This window comes from Hydractinia symbiolongicarpus, chromosome 14, assembly GCF_029227915.1.
Source record: "Hydractinia symbiolongicarpus strain clone_291-10 chromosome 14, HSymV2.1, whole genome shotgun sequence".
In the NCBI taxonomy this organism is placed as follows: Eukaryota; Metazoa; Cnidaria; class Hydrozoa; order Anthoathecata; family Hydractiniidae; genus Hydractinia; species Hydractinia symbiolongicarpus.
This window is the reverse complement of record NC_079888.1, coordinates 8,420,496-8,440,109: the sequence shown is the minus strand read 5'-3', so window position 1 is coordinate 8,440,109 and position 19,614 is coordinate 8,420,496. Positions and strand designations below refer to the sequence as shown.

At 34.3% G+C, this 19,614-nt stretch overlaps 1 long non-coding RNA gene across 2 annotated transcripts; it reads left to right on the top strand.

Annotated features, from left to right (window-relative positions):
• The first annotated feature begins 3,218 nt into the window (after positions 1-3,218).
• LOC130626156 (uncharacterized) lies at positions 3,219-7,154 on the top strand. 2 transcript variants are annotated; one of them, XR_008981816.1, is made up of 3 exons: positions 3,219-3,265; positions 4,940-6,289; positions 6,777-7,154. It is a non-coding gene; the product is annotated as an uncharacterized LOC130626156 (long non-coding RNA). The 2 variants fall into 2 exon arrangements; XR_008981815.1 differs by lacking the exon at positions 3,219-3,265 and having other exon boundaries at positions 4,520-6,289.
• The last annotated feature ends 12,460 nt before the right edge of the window (positions 7,155-19,614 follow it).

Below are 19,614 nucleotides of genomic sequence, written 5' to 3'. Positions count from 1 at the left end.
TCGTCCCCAGAGTTTGTTACCTAAGGGCCGCTAGCGCTTACTTGACGAAAACGCTTGACGCTTACTTCAAAAAGGCAAAAACCCCTGGGGACAAGGTTGCGTCATTTTTGATCGAACGCTGAATGAAAGCACATTAATCACATTTTTTAGCAGTATTGTAACAAGGCTGCTGGAAAATTCTTGGACCTACAAGTCATAAAACGTAAAACAAGAACAATAAAATGATCAGATATTCTTATTCTATTTCCTTTTTAACTCATTTTTTATCACTTTCTTTTAATGCATATCTAATATGCCCGAATATAATAGTTGTCATGTACTCTGTTGGTCGAAACATCCATATCTTTCGTCTTACTTAAAGCATTATCACCAAATCGAACAATGCCTTTAGAGTTTCGAAACTCGAATGCGACTTTGCCTGCCGACCATCTCTTATCTAATGGTGCAAAACATCAATTTCTGTAAGAGTTTTATTACCATCAGTCATAACAAACTTGTGTCGGCCTGCATTTCTACGGCATCCAAACTCCAATTTTTCGAATCGTGTTGCTTGTAAAACAAATTCAACACTGAAGTTGCTTCAATTTTGTTCAGATTTAAGATCAATTATCACAGTTGCTCCATTTTAAAAGCACAATATTACATTTAGTGAATTATTTCCGTCTAGAATAAACATTCCCCTGAATTTCTCCCCATCTCTAACAAACAGGTGGTTGGCCTTTTATTCATCGAAATAAAGAAGGAACCCACTGTATAGGGAAAAAATCCGACCTGATACGGCACAGTTTTATAAAACATTTTGTTCAAAGCATATGTGTGTAGACACATCTTTGTTCCTTAATTCGCACCGTATTTCCTCCTTTAATCCGGGCACTTAATAATTGTTTCAAGTTTAAGAAAACAATAATAAGAGAAGGCGACGCACGTTTTCGCATTTATTATTATATGTAGTAATACACGAAGAAGTCGTTTTAAAAGACAATGCCGTGCGGCTATGAGAAAAATCTGCGCGAAGGTTACTGCGCAGAAACTGAAGAAAACAACAACAAACACGTTTGCCAGCCCGCAGCAGTGAGTATTTTTGGTAAAAAGGAAAGGTCGGTTTCAATTTTAATATTGAAGTTTTTTTAAAAATTACTCATGAATTACAAATCATTTTGCTATTAAACTTGGCACACTTATAATTCAACACAATAGGAATACGATTGACTTTTAATTTTAGTGTTATGACGCCATTACCACCTGTAGTGACGTCATCAAAGACAAAGGGTAAGTACGGACCAATATCAATTTGGGTCCGTAAATTATATATTCTGGTCTGTAAAATACACACACCCCGGTCCTAATAGGGTTAAGATGATTAGTATGGTGCAACTAGTTGTTTAGATAACTTGAGTTGAATAAAATAAGCGTATCTTATTTTTACTCAACTGTAAAAGGGTGTATTATAGAATCACTTTAAAAGCACTATAAATTGCAAAAAGTGTAAAGACCAAACTCATTTTAAACTTTTCTGTTACGACTTGTACAGTAAAGTTGAAAGATAAATAAAACATTGATGTATTGACCAGATAAATATACATATAACAGTATATATTTTTCATTTTTAGTATGAAATAGTTAATAACGAAAGAAGAACAATCTTGTGATGATCGCATAGTACGTGAAACTTAAAGTTTTTTAGATATGTTATCCATGTATTTAAAATATCTAACTTTACATAACAGTACATTCTTTTATTTTCCAATAACCGCCTGAACGCTTATTTTTAAATATAATGAATGTGGCCCCTGTAATAACTTCCAAAGGCATTTTTTTCGTGAGGGACAGTTAAAATTTTGAATTTAAGAAGTCACTTAAAAGAAGAAACACGACATGTTACATACGTGTATTTTGTTTTTTTTAGCATTTATGGATTGTATAACCTAATTGTGTAAAAAAAATGTTTTATGTCTTATTTGTTGTATTTTAGATTGGATTTATGTTTAGGTTTGCAGGATTTATTATAAAATTTTTACCTGTGAAACTTCAGTTGAATAATATCCTTAATTGGAAAACATTTGTGCGTTTAGCCTTATTCAACACACCCAAAAAGATGCTTTAACGGTTTTGATTTTATACTTTTTGCAAGCTGCTTTTTTTCTTTCTGACATTACTATTGTGTTAGAACACACCATGCAATATACCAAAATAGATACTTTTTGCATTTTATTAAACGACTTTGGGACAGGATGGTATGTAATAGATTGAAATACCTAATCTTACAGGTTTTGGTTTCTGAAACTTTCAGGGAAAAGTTTTGTTTGACAGTGACAAGAAATGTACTGAAAAAATGTTTCTTGTTGTTTTAAAACTTTTTTTGACATTTTACACAGTAAATTTTTCAAGAATGGATCATAAACAAAAGAAGAATTAGATTTTATACTTTACAAGCCGTGTTTTTTTTATATTTTGTTTAAACTCTTACCGGGGGAGGACTGTGTCCGACTTACCGAATCTGAATTACTCTATACGACCATCCTTCAGTACTTTTTGTGTAAGATATTAAGGACTCTTCAATGAAAAAGAACTTAAAGTACTTAGTACATATGTTATATGAATATATACACTAAAATAATTAAATTTTGAACTTTTATTTTAAGTATCTCATTTTTTACATTTCGATTAAACTTTTGTGAGAGACGGTATGCAATAGAGTGAAATAACAGAATTTGGTTAGTATGTATTTTTTGTGTTGCAGATGGTGGGTTTTAGAAATTTATGGTAAACATTTTGCCAAAAAAAATGACATAAAAGGAACTGTTAGATTGATTGTTTTTGTTTTGACATTATGACTCAAACCCTGTTTTTTGCACTAAACTTTTGCACTAAACTCACTTTTGCACTTGCACTAAAAGCGATCAAAATTTAAAGCTTTGTTTTCATCGTGTAAATTGCCACGCGCTAAAGGCAATCGAAATTTAAAGCTTTGTTTTCATCGTGTAACTTCTTGCCACGCACTTGAAGCGATCGAATTTAAAGCTTTGATTTCATCGTGTAACTTCTCACCACATGTTTAAAAACATTTAGTGGGAAAAAAAACACAGCGGTTATGATCAAAAAAAATTATGAAACAAATTCCCCCAACAAAAAAGACTTGCTTTGAATTTGTTAATAATTTATAATTAAATTATTCCTAAAGAAGGAGCGCAAACCGCAATTCAGGCTATACAGCGACAGTAGCGTACCTAATGGACATTCAAAGGAACAATGGATGAGAGTAAAGGTGAGTATACCGTATTCGGGCTGGAACATAATTACTGCTTGGTCCTGCGTCTGAACTGCACAATGGAAACAGAAATACGTTCACAAACTCAAAATAACGGCGATTTAACAAAACTTATTGGTCAAAGTCATGAAATTAAGTGAATAATTCACTGCAACGCATTCAGCATTTATCAAAACGATTTTTTAACTCTTTTGACAAACAGCGCGGGCAAAAGCGTTCTTTCATTTTGCGCAATATTCAGCACTTTGACGCGTGCGCCTTGAACGGGTGAGAGCATTGAATTGGATTTTTAACTTTAAACATTATCTTACCGCCTATCCGGCGTATTTTAAGTAACGCATGGTCTTCGGTGCGTGGCATTTAAATTTATCCTTATTACTTATTCTAGAATTTGTTGTTAAGAGAAGTAAGCTTAATTGTCCTGGAGGGAAACCTATGTTTTTTCGAGAAAAAAAAACTAAATTAGTTCTTTATCCGGAGAACCGATGAAAATTTTAATAAAATTTGCTCAATTGATTCCCCATTTTGTGTTTTTTAAACTGTTTAAAAGTTTTTTTTATGAAATCTAAAAGTTACTCTATTTCTTAAGAAAGTTTCTTTTTGCAAAGTCTAAAAAGCATAAGAAAAATGTTATGAATACGAGACTCAGATTTTGCCTAAAAATAATAAGAAAACAAGAACAGATTGGGGAAATAAAAAAATAAAAAAATTCAACCTCGATCCCAAGACAAGTTGTCCCTTTTTGCATATCAGACAGACCTATTAATAAGTACAGCGCCAATGAGAGAGAAAAAGCCCTGGGAACGAAGTTAAAGAAATTATGGATAATTGCTTTTTGTTTGCGATGTTTTTTTCCACCAATGACGCAGTTAAGACTGTATTAAACAACCGTATCTAAACCAAGGAGGTTTAGAGAGACAAAGAGATACATCTCAGTAGTTTCTATTGAAACCATCCGTTGACGATTTGCAGGTTGCTGCATTGTTTTCAAATTCAGTTTTGTAAACCTCCTTACATAAGCACCTCTCCCCGTTTCTGCAATAAACGATTTGTATCAAAAAGAAGCGGTTATTAGAGTCGTCCTCCTTGGAGCAATATTTCTTGTGTTAATTTTATAATAACAATATAGGTATTGTGTTTATCCCTGCCTTTCTAGTGAACCCAAGTTTTTAGTATTGATAATCCATTTGAAATTGCTATAATTTTTATCGTCTGTCCTATTTTATTTCTACACTGAGAAATAATATTCATATGGGCGCGATTATTAACGAGGATGGTTATAGAGCTGCATCAGCAACAAAAACAACACATTTTCGCATGAATTTTAGATATTTTAAATAAAATATCCCATGAATAAGAACAAAAAGGGGCTGAATTCCAACTTTGTTCCTTTATTTTCCTTTGCTTTTCTATCGAAGTGGATTATTCAACGGGCTTATGATATAGGTTGTTGTTTTTGTCCTCAGTGACCATAAACTTTTCTACCGCTATTAGCTCGACTTTCGTGTAAGTCACTAACGTTGAAAACCAACAACCGTTGCGTAGCTCCTTTAAGAAAATTAATTTCTATTTTATGTTAACAATTGTTGTTTGTTTACGAATGCAAGATTAATTGGCCTTCATCATCATCAGATGCGTCATTAATTAATTAGCATTCTTTTTATTTTGTAGGCTGGACAAAACAATATGGCGCTTCATCGTGCGTCAAAGATACGCTGCTGTGTTACTCAAAAAAGGAAAATTCCTTCGTCATTGGAAGTTCCCTTGTTTCTGAGTACCTTTAGTTAGACTGAAGTAATACAGCATACTCGCGATAACTAGGACCCTCGAAGGCCTGAAAAAATCGGTTCCAGTAAGCTAAAGCCAGATCTAAGATGATAAGACTCATGCATAGTCTGCTACTTACACCTGCCATTTTTTTCTGTTTCTGATACATATACATATATATACCATTGTAGGAATTTGTGCTTGTACTTACATATGTAGAACTTTTATCTGTTATCTTGTTATGGTTGTAAGTTATTATTTTGGAGACCAGGGTCCATTTAAGCCAAGTTTTCTAGTTGCGTTTAGCAAAGAAATCCAACGGATCGCGAAATTAAGCTCCAATTCGTACTTACCCAGGCTCTTCCTTATATATTCGCGCGATCTAATTTTGCACATCCCAAGTAGAGGCACCCTGACACCTAAAAATGCCGCTTTAAACAAAAATCTCTTTCGAAGGAAATAACAATCGTCGGTGAGCAAATTACCATGAAGCACACAAAGTTATATCAAATTCATAAATACAATTTTATATTTGATTCCTGTGATCTTTAAATCTTTACTCTCCGCGAAGGCATTTCATTGTTGTGGTTGCTGTGGGACAGATGACTTTTCTTGTGAAATATGGACCTCCCTCCCAACACGCTTTAAACACGTCTGTCAAATTATTAACATGTTTCAAATCATCGGCATTTTATTGATATATTAACTCCTAATCCGATATACAATACCATCTGCATGTTTCTTCCGTATTAAACATAAATAAATAAGTAAATCTACGCGCGCTTGCGTTGATCTGCTGACTCATCATTTATACACCGCTGTTTTTTGTTTCCGATATTTCGTTTATTTATTTATTTTTCTTTCAATTGTTATGTTAAAGTAACACCTGAACGTTTTTACCGCTTCACAATGCACAATACATTTGATATCAAAGTAGGCGTAGATATCATCGCAACCTCGTGCCAAAGGCTTGTTAGGTTTAATCAGTTCCGTCCCACCAGAAAAACCGAACAAGCCCTACGGACAAGGTGGATCTTATCTAACCTGAAACAGATTTAACAAAACATTCGGCGAGTTCATACAATTATCTTTTAAAGAGATTTATGTTTTTATAGAGAATCCGAAATTTTTAGCACATTTAAAAATAACGGTCTTGGCAATTTACGTAAGAGTAAAAACGCATTGCCAAATATTTCGCACGGTAATGAGAAAATGTTATAAAATGGAAATTATATGCTCGACAATACTTTCAACGTAAGTAATAAACAACACGTGTCTTTTCCGCTCCTATTTTATTTCTACACTGAGAAATAATATTCATATGGGCGCGATTATTAACGAGGATGGTTATAGAGCTGCATCAGCAACAAAAACAACACATTTTCGCATGAATTTTAGATATTTTAAATAAAATATCCCATGAATAAGAACAAAAAGGGGCTGAATTCCAACTTTGTTCCTTTATTTTCCTTTGCTTTTCTATCGAAGTGGATTATTCAACGGGCTTATGATATAGGTTGTTGTTTTTGTCCTCAGTGACCATAAACTTTTCTACCGCTATTAGCTCGACTTTCGTGTAAGTCACTAACGTTGAAAACCAACAACCGTTGCGTAGCTCCTTTAAGAAAATTAATTTCTATTTTATGTTAACAATTGTTGTTTGTTTACGAATGCAAGATTAATTGGCCTTCATCATCATCAGATGCGTCATTAATTAATTAGCATTCTTTTTATTTTGTAGGCTGGACAAAACAATATGGCGCTTCATCGTGCGTCAAAGATACGCTGCTGTGTTACTCAAAAAAGGAAAATTCCTTCGTCATTGGAAGTTCCCTTGTTTCTGAGTACCTTTAGTTAGACTGAAGTAATACAGCATACTCGCGATAACTAGGACCCTCGAAGGCCTGAAAAAATCGGTTCCAGTAAGCTAAAGCCAGATCTAAGATGATAAGACTCATGCATAGTCTGCTACTTACACCTGCCATTTTTTTCTGTTTCTGATACATATACATATATATACCATTGTAGGAATTTGTGCTTGTACTTACATATGTAGAACTTTTATCTGTTATCTTGTTATGGTTGTAAGTTATTATTTTGGAGACCAGGGTCCATTTAAGCCAAGTTTTCTAGTTGCGTTTAGCAAAGAAATCCAACGGATCGCGAAATTAAGCTCCAATTCGTACTTACCCAGGCTCTTCCTTATATATTCGCGCGATCTAATTTTGCACATCCCAAGTAGAGGCACCCTGACACCTAAAAATGCCGCTTTAAACAAAAATCTCTTTCGAAGGAAATAACAATCGTCGGTGAGCAAATTACCATGAAGCACACAAAGTTATATCAAATTCATAAATACAATTTTATATTTGATTCCTGTGATCTTTAAATCTTTACTCTCCGCGAAGGCATTTCATTGTTGTGGTTGCTGTGGGACAGATGACTTTTCTTGTGAAATATGGACCTCCCTCCCAACACGCTTTAAACACGTCTGTCAAATTATTAACATGTTTCAAATCATCGGCATTTTATTGATATATTAACTCCTAATCCGATATACAATACCATCTGCATGTTTCTTCCGTATTAAACATAAATAAATAAGTAAATCTACGCGCGCTTGCGTTGATCTGCTGACTCATCATTTATACACCGCTGTTTTTTGTTTCCGATATTTCGTTTATTTATTTATTTTTCTTTCAATTGTTATGTTAAAGTAACACCTGAACGTTTTTACCGCTTCACAATGCACAATACATTTGATATCAAAGTAGGCGTAGATATCATCGCAACCTCGTGCCAAAGGCTTGTTAGGTTTAATCAGTTCCGTCCCACCAGAAAAACCGAACAAGCCCTACGGACAAGGTGGATCTTATCTAACCTGAAACAGATTTAACAAAACATTCGGCGAGTTCATACAATTATCTTTTAAAGAGATTTATGTTTTTATAGAGAATCCGAAATTTTTAGCACATTTAAAAATAACGGTCTTGGCAATTTACGTAAGAGTAAAAACGCATTGCCAAATATTTCGCACGGTAATGAGAAAATGTTATAAAATGGAAATTATATGCTCGACAATACTTTCAACGTAAGTAATAAACAACACGTGTCTTTTCCGCTCCTAGACCCCTACTATGAAATGAACAAACGAAGCGTAAAGTAAAAAAAACAGCCTCTCTTCCATGTTGTTATTTAACAAACTTGTTCCCAGGGCATTGAAAGGTAGTGGGTATGAGTTAAATTAGTTAAAAGGTACGTTAATGGTCTCTGTAATAACGGCTTAGGGACCAATGACCCCGGGGACGAGGATGGTTTTATTTATAATTTGAAACAACAACACCAACAAAATAGAAACCAAAAAAAAGTTTAAGATAATCTTTATAAACAATTCTACATATAATACATAATTTTGTCAAATTTGTGTTTTTATATTCTTCAAGCCAGAATTTTTCTTGGTGCATGTTCACTTTAATGCAACTTAGTTTCCAGTCTCTATCGAACATATTTAAATTTTGGTTTGTCATCCTCGTCAACGTATTTTCTAAGTCTGTCCAATTCTTTATCACGAAAAGCTACACCATGTTCGTCTTTTAAACTCTCGAGGACGTCATCTTTTAAAATTTTTTTCAACAAGAAACCATCAACGTCGTTTCGTGTTGTGAATCGTTGCAGTGAACGCATGTTTATGTGGAGCAAGTAGCGCGAGAGGTCAAACACGCTCCAATCACATGGCATTTTACCAAGCCATAAGTCGTCATGAGAGCCATCTTTAAGTGGCCTCCATCCATCAATAAAGCATCTTAACTTACGAGATTCAAATTTTGTTAACCCCATTTTTGTTAGCTCAGGTTCAGTGAGTTTCGATAATTTCTCACCATCGATGAGATTTTTTTGAAACAAATCAACATGCGTTTTCATTAAATTCAACTTGAGAATATCACTCACTTCTTCCACACAAAGATTCACGATATGGAGTTTGCTCAAATCACGTGGAATTCGAAAATGTCCAATATGGGGGTAGTCATAGCTGAAACTGTACCGAACTTCTTCTTTCGGTTTCATTAAATGTTGTTTGCAGTCTAAGCGTTTTAATTCAAAATCCAGAGCTTCCATGCTAATGTAAGAGTATATAGGGTCTTCAGAACTGATTGGATTAGGTTTTACGTAATTATACCCGTAACAGGTATTGTCTGTGCTTTTATAAGTAACGTTCTTCCGATCTAAAGTTATGCGCGGAGAATTTCCAGTGAATGGTATCACTACATAACCCCCGTCATCAAATTGAACGACTAATTTTCTCTCGGTATCATTCTTTGAAGGCATCATGTCACTTAGTGAACATTCATTTATATATACATGACGGGTATTCTGGCTGACGAGCACGTTGTCAGCGTCTTTTGACAAGTTGTCAATACTTGACAGGTAGGATGATGACGTTTCGGTTTGCGGAAGTTTTGTTTTGTGTTTTCCAATGTGGTTTGGAAGATGTTGGACAGTTTGCGGTATTGTTTCGTACGTAAAATCCGACGGCATGCATGAATTACTCTCTGATTTGTTTTGAAAATCAACAGGGCTTATCAAAGATGGCGCGTGATTGTTGATACTTTTAAGTTTTTGGTTTAGTTCGATAAATATTTCTTCAAGGAGACGCGATATGCCTAATTCTTTGTAAGTATAAACTTGAAAATAATGTTTGTGCGTGTCCTTATCAGATGGAAAATTAAAAGAACTGGTTACCGTTTTCAGTTCAGTATGATCAAGTGTGTCAACAGGTTTCGAATCGTGGACAACTTTTCCTTCAAGCGGTAGAGACGAGGAGAAAACGTACATTTTTAAGCATCCATCTTCTTTCTTTGAAGCAAAAATAAATTCTGTTGTTTCTTTTTCCACCACGAACAAACGTTCATTGCACAACTCTGCTGTGTCGTGTAGAAAGGATTTTGTCGTGTCCTGAATTATAAAGTACGGCAGGTTATCTGTTTTTGCAATCTCGTTGATCGAAAACTCTTGACAAACTGAGGGTGGGTCGCATTTTTTAAACCCTCCTGTAGCTGTCATTGGAAGGAAACATCTCTTCATACTAGGGTATTGTTCCACATATATTCCTCGTTGTCGCTCCCTTCGAAAAGATCTATTTAAAATTGTAGAAGCGGCAAATGTGAATATCTGGCCTCTATAAAATGAAGTGTGATTTACACGGAAATCTTTCGTCGATACGAACCATAAAATATTGTTCTCCTTCTTGTTAGCTCTTAACTCTTCAACGCTGTTGAATATATTCGTGTTATCAATAGATAAGAACAAAACAGGCTTTGGTGAATTCGCAGTAACATATACCTCTCGGCCATCGCGAGCGATGCATTTCAATCGAGTCAGTTGTTCTTTATATTGCAGTGTAAACATCCCCTTAAATCCTTCAACTTCATAGAATTTACTGCCTCGTGACTGCAACTGAACTGTGACTGGAAAATTAAGATATTTAGAAATGTTACCGATGGGCTGGAAGCTAGAAAAACTTTTCTGCTTGTTTAACTTAAAACCTGTTATCATCCTTTCTACTCTTCCCATCTTTGTAAACCCTTTCACAACTTCTCGCCGTTCTAACATTCAGCGAACAACCAAGCTGAACTTTCCTCTTTGATGATAAATCTAATCTTTAACCGAATTCTTCTGATATCCGATTACGTATCAGTCATCAAAATATCGGGAAATGGATAATAAAAAGCAGATTGTGTAGTCTATTTATACAGCCCTTTCAACCGGATTGTTTTTATACTAATTATATATGTCAACCTAGACCGGATATAGCTAGAGACGGCCGAATATTTCTATTTTTAAAACATTGGCCGTGACATAACATTTTGTTTTGATTCAGTAGAAAAGACAAAAGGGTTGTAAAATGTTTTTAATTAGAGTTTCTTATCATTCACTGTTTTGAGAATAGATTTGCCTCGCTTATTGTTTTGTAACACGAGTTTTAAAAATAGAATGTGTTGTTGGAGAAAACAAACAAAATGTCATATGATCAGTTATAATCGATTTGTTGTTTATTTTGATGTCATTATTCCAAAAGGGTAAACTCAATTTTATTTTGTTATGCGCTTTTCCACATTATATATATTTGATGTGATCTTTCATAATTGCAAATTCCAATCAAGTAAGAGTGTAACATAACGGTAAACAAGAAAACTTTCATTTGAGCCGTAAATCCAATTATTTCATCATTTCGGAGCTTCTTGAACACGCGACAAAAAGGCAGCATTCACGATAATTCACTCACTATACATAGTCTCCACATCAGAATTTCATCCACCCATGTTCACATGAAGGAATAAATTACTCTGCGAGGGATCCGAAACAAAGCTGCGTCGTAACCATCTTGAACACACAAAATGCGGTTATTATTACAGAAACTAGACGTTAACCCGTGAAGAAATCCACGGGATCACCCGTACTATTAATTCCATGCTGGTTTGTGTGTCCGTTGCACGACCTTTTTCATGCGCCCCCACACACAGACCAGTCGTTTGTCTGTCATATATAACTACTTAAAGTCGTTGGGTTTTCACGCATCAAAATTTCGTAATAAAGCTGCGTTTAAATAGAATACGGCTATTACTATAGAGACTAGATGGGTGACCCGTGGCTGAACGCTAGGTTGAACACTTGAGCCCAGAAGACCATGTTGCAAATCTGAATTTAGGGCTTCTAAAATCAATGTAAGCTATTTTTTAAAGAATGTGATCTTAACAATTAATTAGATTGATCGAGCAGTAAGAACGTGATATAGCCAAGTTTTACGACTGTTAAACAGCATCGCCTGACCAAAATTTCACAACCACTAGACTGGGAATATCTACTTGCGCAGATATACAGTATTCTTTCTAATTAGCGGACACCGTTGGTGCATGAACAAAGTGTGCACTAATTAGAGGTGTCCGCTTTTTAGAGTGTCCGTTAATTGAAGAGAATACTGTATATTGAAAATACGCTAGTCGTGTTTCGATTGTCTGCACCATAGAACAATGAAAGCGTCGTTCCTTGAAGGCCGGAACCAAGCTGACGTCAGCAAATATAAGTATTGCTTAAGATCTCGAGGATTTAACCAAATAATTTATAATCCTAAGTCGTAAGTCCATCTGTAAACATTAACTGGTGAACTTTCACAAGTCCATAAGCCGTGCGTCTAATGTGGACAGGGTGTAAATGATATCTTGCGGATACCATATTTTATTAAAGGAGGAGCGAATCGTTGTGGCATTGGGTGCTGATTGAAAATTCATGAAAGTCTGCAACGATTTAACAGACACACGGGCACAATAACTAAGCTTAAAAAATTAAGAACCGGTTTGTCTTGATGTCTCGTAAGGTTTTTGCTAGCGTATTTGAGTTTCATGTATTAATAAATAAGATGTGAAAAAATGATTATAAACAAGAAGATGCACAGAATTGAGTTATTCTGATATTTAGCATCCTTATTTATCCACGTTAACTTTTAATTTATTATGACTGCAAAACTTTCTCCAATTCTCGCAAAAATTTATCGAGTTCACGGCCTGTAGGATTTTGATATGAGGATGAAACGCGTACATCCTCATATCAAAAAACGCTACAGACCCTAGAGTCGAGGTAAATACTTTTTCATCTCTGTTATTCTATGGCAACAAGATTTATCATAGAGGCAGGATAGGTTACGACATAGAAAGACACGTTTCCCACCAAGATTCATTGCTTAAATTCTTTGATATGGCCAAACTTCATTTTTAGCGCGGTTTCATATAATCAAGCAGCTAGGTCTAAAAACTGTAAAAACTATATTTTTATTTTTAAACTAGATTTTTGTTATTTTTGTTTCATAAAAAGTGCAATAAAGTACAAAAGAACCAAACGCAAAAACGCATCCAACCCTCCCCCCATCCCCACTTCCAGCAACAGACAGGGGGCAGGCTTGAACTACATAACGTATCAACCAATTAGCGCGTAATCTGTTATCTAATTGTCGCCTTTTGCAATCAAATTTGAAATTTAAAATTTCGATCAAAACAGTTTTGTTAAAGCACAAAAAAAAACAAAAAAAAAACCGTGCGATGTTTCAACAACTTCTAGTTCCTGGCAACCGTTTTTTTTTGTTTGGTAAAAAAGGCGATAAAAAACTTCTCCAATTGTTTTTAAAGCTCACGTGTCTATTGTGCAACATAAGCGCCTGCGGTTTTCTGATGATGCAGGAAGCGGTTAGACAAGTTATTTTTGACTATAAGTGCGCATTGACTATATATTTGTCTCGCCGGTAAATCGGTTTCCACTTATGATAATTTCTATATTAGCAAAAACAAAGAGAGCTCGTGAAAAAAGAGAAACTCGTGCCATATGACTCAAACTCGTCCCCATAACTCTTTTACGCCTATCATAGTTTGACGACTGTTTCGTTTAATTGTCATAGAAGTAGAAGAGTCCTGGGGACGAGGTTGCGCATGCCTAATACGCTTTTGTGCCACGTGCGCTTTGGTTAGCTAACCAAAAAAGTGCTGCATCCATTTATAGTAAAAAAATTTCCAATTTTAAACTTTTAAATGTTATTATCATTTTGAAAATTTGTGGTTATGAACCACGACTTGGCACCGTGATAGAAAGTTTTAGAATCACTATATCTTGTTTTGTTCCATATTTATGAGGGATATGGAAGTCAGAAAAAAGATGACAGAAAAGCCGGATTGCCGTATTTCTTCTCATAGAAGCCATCCTACAATTAACGCCGTGTCTCAAAGTTTTTAAATTTAAATTAACTCGGGAAAATACGATACCCTATTATTATAAATTTGGTCAAGAACAGTACAATATTCGCCTGACGAAAAATGCCTAAAGAAATATTTAAAAACACAAGAGCGTGAAACATTTTCAATGTCCACAACATTGTCATTAACTTTTCTTTAGCTTTTATATGTATTTTACTGTAGAGATGTATGTAGAGATGTATATAGTTTGTACTTAAGTTGATAATTATTAATGCCACAATGTATTTTACTGAAATATAGTCCATAAACCTTGTATGATCGAACTTCCTAAACTTATCTTTAATAATATCCAAATTCAACGTGAAAGCTCCATAAAATTCCTTGGTATAAGACTTGACGAAAATCTTATCTGGAAAAATAACATTCATGAAGTTGAGAATAAAGTTTAAAAAAATATTGGATTATTGTATAAACTAAACCGTACTTGAATGTTTATTGTCTAAAATCATTGTATTTTTTATTCATACATAGTTACATCACATATGGGAATATAGCATGGGCATCAACGAGTAGAAATGAATGTAAACAAATATATTCTCAACAGAAACATGCTGTAAGAATTATTCTCAATGCCAAAAGTTACACCACTGGAGAGCCCCTTTAAATTCTCATGTTCAAAGTTTTCCGGACACATTTTCGTGGTCCTCATATGTGGAACCATATGACATGCCGGTTACATTATCCGTAACGATACCTTATTTACAAAGACTAAAACTGTTGACTCCTTTAAATCAATTTCTTCTAAATCAAGACATCAAAGATTTCTGCTAATTCAAAATGGCTTTGTTAACATAGACCATAGATGTAAATAAATTTTGTTCGCTTTAGGGGGCTCGATGATAAGACAAAATATGTCTTCTGCTTGCTCCTGCCATATTGTTAACACTTATATGACTATATTTTTTGTATATACTGTTATTGGCGAATATATACTACTATTATTAGTCCATATGGATTGCTAGGTTTTCACATTAGCGTAAAACATAACTACCCCTGGGGACGAGTGTGTGGGTTAATTACATTTCTTTCCAAAACACACACTTCAGCGTTTTTTGTTCCACACTTCTTTAACTAATACATCCCTTTTAAACTCGTCCCCAGGGATTTTCTACGACTGTGTTAGGCATTGAGGAAAAGTACTAGAAGGACAAGTTTTCATTTTTTCGAAATCAACCATTTTTAAAGCAAATTCGCAATTGTCTTTATTTACTCTCGTTCCCAAGTATTTTTGCCCTTTTGATATCTTTTCCCATATCAAAAAGGCAAAAATCCATGTGGACTTAATTAAGCAAACCAATATCCTTTGAAATCCAACGCAAAACTTTCTGATCAAAGGATACTCTAAACAGATTCCCTCTCACCAGCCCAATTCAATTTTGCGAACACTCCATTTTGGACGCTTTTTTGTAAAGAAAATACAGAGAAAACTGTACGGCATTTTCCGACTGCCATACATGGTAAAAACGCGTCGCTACAAGGAATTGTTTTTTAGTGTAAAAAACTTATGTTTAAAAACAAACTCGTCTCAGGGCATCTTTTATCTTTTCTAACATCGGACGTCGCCGTCCGAGATTACCGGGTACAATTTTGATTTCGTCACTTTTCTGTACCTCATGAAACCTCTTTCAAGATAACAAACACAATAACAAAATTTGTGTACCCTTTTAACCCTGTCCCCAGGACCACTCTTCGCTTTTTTATACTGGGGACTAAAAAAAGCAAAAAGAGGTCCTGGGACAAGGTTGGCACCCACCTTTTATCATGGGCCACAGGGGTGGTTTAATGTAGAAAAAAGGGGGCGCTAAATGAACACAGACGGCAGGGCTAACAGAGACCTTGTTTATGACAGAAAGTAAACAAGACGAGGTTTCGAAGGCTTTGGTTTTGATCAACAACAATCACACATCCGCAGTGATCATTGATCTTTCTTGATTTTATTTTTTTTTTAATATCATGTAATACTTTATTACCTTTGTTTGGAGTTTTTTTTATATAACCTGAGGTCCCAGTAACTCGAAGGGTTTTTGAATTCCCCTTGATTAGCTATCACTTTAGCTAGCTAGCTAGGTTTTTTAGGCAGCCTGACTACTTACTTGGCACTTGCTATATAGATGAATTTCGTTGTTAACATTTTAAGCAGTAAACTCTTTTGGCTTTGGCATTTGCGAGGCAGGAAACTGGATAAGGCTGCTGTGAAGCAAAGTAATTATCAGTTCATTTCTTCACATAAAGGCATTTTAATGAATTCAAATTAAAAAAGAAGATATCAATCTACACTTAATAATAGTTTATAACCTCAATGATATTTCCCTAAGAAGAAATTCACAGTAAAAGGTCTCTCTTCATCAAATCCTAGCATCTTTTTTTCTGCCACGCAAATGCACAGAGCCAAAGAGCTTATCACTGAAAAGTAAGTAAATAACGTCACGCTGGAATCCATCGATAACTATAGCTAGCTACAAAAAATACATGAAATCACAGTCCCAATATTTACTTGCCACACATCTAAGTGATTACGTGATGCCCAATGCGTGCGCAGAAATGGAGATAATAATGTAAAAGGAAACCAAGTGGATACGTTATTGAATGTATTCCCCATAAAAGTCAGTCAAACAATAGCTAATTTTCCAGGGGTTTACCATTTAATTTACTCCATAGATCCAGCAATAACAGGGTAATAAATAATATAATAACATGAATCTTGACCAGGCCAAATTCGCTGAATTAGCTAGAGAAAAACTATTGAACAACAAGAAACACCATTTCTCTAGCCGTAGTGTATTTTCGTATGCACTTTTGCGTACGTATATGTTCATCTGCTATTTGTCGGAAGATGCGTTAGGGTTAGGTTTAAGGTTAGGGTGTGTGTGTTCTGTTTTCTTTTTTTTCCTGCGTAAATATGTCATACATTGCGTATGAATAGCGCTACGCACTATTAATAGGCACTTTACGTACAAATAGCGGATGAACATAGACGTATGCACCATAATAAAGTGCTTACAAATATACACTTCCTTATCTAGCCGTGTTGGAAAAACTCCTGAAATGATGTGCCAATTTTATTTGACAATAAACCAGTTGTTCCCACAGGATTATTTGCACCTAATATGGAGAAAAACTAATAAATTTCCATAGATTTTTTTTGCTGACTGAGCTATTTGCCATAGTGCAGATTTGGCTTTTGAGAAAGAGCCTGATCAGTCTTTAAGACTTGTTATTCTGGCACATCATCATCATCATCATTCATCATACTCGGCTTAACGTCTATTTTACCATGCTGGCATTGGTTGGACGGGGTATATTAATGACCCTCTTCCAATCAAGTGCGTGCGATTATAATCACACACCCCTCCACACGCCTGAAACTAAGTTGGACATGTAGTTTTCAGGTTCTAATTGATCAAAATTGGTCAAAATTGCTTGTGCAAAATTTATTTTTTTAAAACTGCCTAAATCTTAATTACATAGTAACATTATTGTCATAACACCCTCCTTTGTATGATTTTTATGTATATATGATGATTAAAATATGCTAGCTAAAATGTAATACTACAACACTATTGCTATTAGTCAGCTGTATAAGAAAATAATATAGAAAAATAAGGCATAATACGCTTGTCAAACACCCTTATCTAATATGACTATTAAATGTTTTTCTTCTTGTTGTTGATGAAAGTGCACTATGTAAAAAGCTTAGTTAACTAAGCTTCCTTTAATAATATTAAATCCAGTTTGTCTAAAACAAAAGCTTGACACAACGAAATGTCAAAGTGAATCCCTAATATTCAAATCTACCTCCTAGCCAACTTTGTCCCCAGGTCTTGTTAGGCTTTTATATATGGACGGTCTGAACAAGACCCTGGCCCCGGTTGGTCACAAGGAATTTGATTGGTCCTAAAAACTGGACTAATTAAGAGGTGTCCAATGAGTTATATTAAAGGCAAAATTATGTTACAAGAAAATTTCAAAACAGGAATTTAAAATTTTGAAAAAACATTTTTTGTTTAACATATTAACAGAAAAATAAAAGAATTTTCTGAAAGTATTATACCAACATGAAGACAATAGCTGGTTAAAAACAAGTCTGAGTAATAAAGGGGATGTTCATTTTAATAGGCCACCAGAAACATCATGCATCAGAACAAAAAAATTTTACTTGTATAAAATTACATTTCTGCATTTAGTGCTACTAAAATCAAGATCAGAATGTAATAATTTAATGATATTCTGCCTGTGTATATCTTAAATGTGTGCGTTGGAAGGGTGAGACAAATATTTATTTTCAAAATACCAACAATATTTTGTCGTCACGTAAAATGTAGATAGCTACAGTACAAAAATAATAGAACTATACATCAAATCATGCATGCCAGTATTTATTTTTTAATTTTTTTTACCCCATGCCAAGGCAGATTTACTAGAGAGAGGCAGGAATGTTAGAGAGGCAGGAATAATAGAGTAAAATACAGTATGTGATTGTGGTCAAGGTTATTAGTAACATATTTATTACATTCTTATTTTATATAACACCTTGTTCTCAATATTTTAGCATAATATTTACCTTTGTTTGTGAAATGCGAGTTATGTTTTAATTACCCCCTAAATTTTAAATAAGAACAAGAAAGTAAAATAGTTTTTAAAAATCTTTTAATTTTTAATGGTTGTCTTCCTTACTAGAGAAAACTACAATATATATTCATAATAAATAAAAACTATAAATAACAATGCAATAAACCTGTGGAGAAATCCACTTAAAGAACAATGGCAAAGATCTGTCATTTATATTTTGATGATGTTAGCAATGAGCCAATGATCACAATTTTTTTTTAGAAATATTTTTATCGTTGGCTCTGTAGAACTGGAAACACTGATCAAGGAAATGTATAGGATCATGTGCCTGTGGCACAAACAGTTAAAGAAATATTGGTATTTAAATGTTTTAGATAATGCATATCAACCCTTAGTTTCTGAAACAGGTTACAGCATTAGAAAGGTATTATTCACATTCTCTAGCATTTTTGCAAACTGAAATAACCCACGTCATGCCCACAAAGGACCCAAATTTTGTGAAAAATGGCAATGTGATGTCAGCAACAAATAGCACATTTTAGGAGTTTGTACTTTATCAAAAAGCCTTAGATCCTAAGTCTAAGTCTGCTGAAAAATGAACTTTGACAACTTCAAAATTGGTAAATCTAATATAGAAATAGCCTAAGCATTTACTTGTGGTGAAAAACTTTCGAAATTATCGTCTTATCTCAACATATTGATGAAGATTGTAGCTACAGCTTATTAAGTAACTTTCTTTTCTCTTTTTTGTTAAGGATAGAAATTTGAAAAGTGAAACAACAGTTGTTTATTGTAAAAGTAACTTTTCTTTTGATGATGCTATTAAGATTTATGAGGCTATTAAGGATAAAGGATTAAGGCTTTATGATAAAGTAACTTGAAATTTGAAAAAGCGAGACAAAAGTTGTTTATTGTAAAATCTTCATAATAACTTTTTAGACTGGGGTTTGCTGTAGCCATAAGTTAAAGTTAAAGTTACCTATATAACAACTTTTCGTTTTTCATTTCCGTTTTTGTCTGGGATAAGGAGCAAGTGAGGTTTTCGTCTGAATAGCTAACAGGCTAAGGCAGTTTCCGAAAAGTATAAGAGATCTCGTATTTTATGTAATTAACATGTATATAAACTCCTAGTAGAAGACTGGATACCCACTATGAATGTCCTTTTCTATTTTATATAAATGTTACAAATTTTGAATTTATTGAAATTATATGTGC